Genomic DNA, 984 nt, shown 5'->3' with positions numbered 1-984 from the left:
TGTGAATGTGTTTGTTTTTTCATCTGTTAACAATATGGTTGCGGTCATGTTATTATTTTTTTTTTTTTACCCAAGAAAAATTAAAAGTTGTGTACATTTGGTTTAACAAATGTGTAGGCTTCGTGAGTGTATGTGTGCATTTCATCAAATGTGAAATAAGCAATATTTTAAAATCTAAAATAGATATCTACATATGTTCAGTCAATCATTATTAATGGGTCAAGTTTTCTGAGCTGTCAGTGCAAGACTCCCGGGAGGGTCTCTGTTTTACACCGATGATGTTGGTGCTCAAACGCTGTCAAGATGGACGCTGTTTACTAAATGTCAGATGTCATTTGTCTTTAAACAAATAAGGTGCTTTTTACCAGCAGTATTCCCTTTACACAGTAGCAATAAAATATGTTTTGTAAATCTCAAAGTAAACAGTGTAATGAAAACAAATATTAAACCAAAGCATTACCTTTTATCCAGCTTGTTAAAACAAGTCAGAGTCCAGAAGTCCAGACCTTCTGAGCAGCAAGTTAACATATAGGCTATAAATCTGTTTTCTTGTTTGTTTGTTTTTTCTGAACAGGTATCGGCAGAAACATTTTTCTTTTATCAGGGAGCAACATAAACGGTCTATGACCGATCCTCGCTGTTTTGAGTTTCTGGAATCTGTTACTGTTTACTAAATAGGACAGCTAGTACAGCTGTGTAATGCACAGAAGCCGTTGCCATGGTTACTCTCCATAGAGCGCCTGGCGTTTACTCGCGGAGCACTTGTCTCCTGTCATATCACTGGAGGGCAGAGCAACCCTGCGTTGGGATTTTAAGAACATTCCTACATCTGACATCTTCCCCAGTACTAACCAGCATGCATCCACTTCACTATGGCATTTGATCGCTTGTCTTGTTTTTGTTTATCTGCTTCTCCCACACGCTGCATCCAGCGTGCCGAAGCCTCCCTCCACTGGTTATTTGGATGGATGATTTGCAGGCTGA

Source organism: Micropterus dolomieu, linkage group LG04 (assembly GCF_021292245.1).
Source record: "Micropterus dolomieu isolate WLL.071019.BEF.003 ecotype Adirondacks linkage group LG04, ASM2129224v1, whole genome shotgun sequence".
NCBI classification, from domain to species: Eukaryota; Metazoa; Chordata; class Actinopteri; order Centrarchiformes; family Centrarchidae; genus Micropterus; species Micropterus dolomieu.
The sequence above is the reverse complement of the archived record's forward strand: the minus strand, read 5'-3'. Positions refer to the sequence as shown.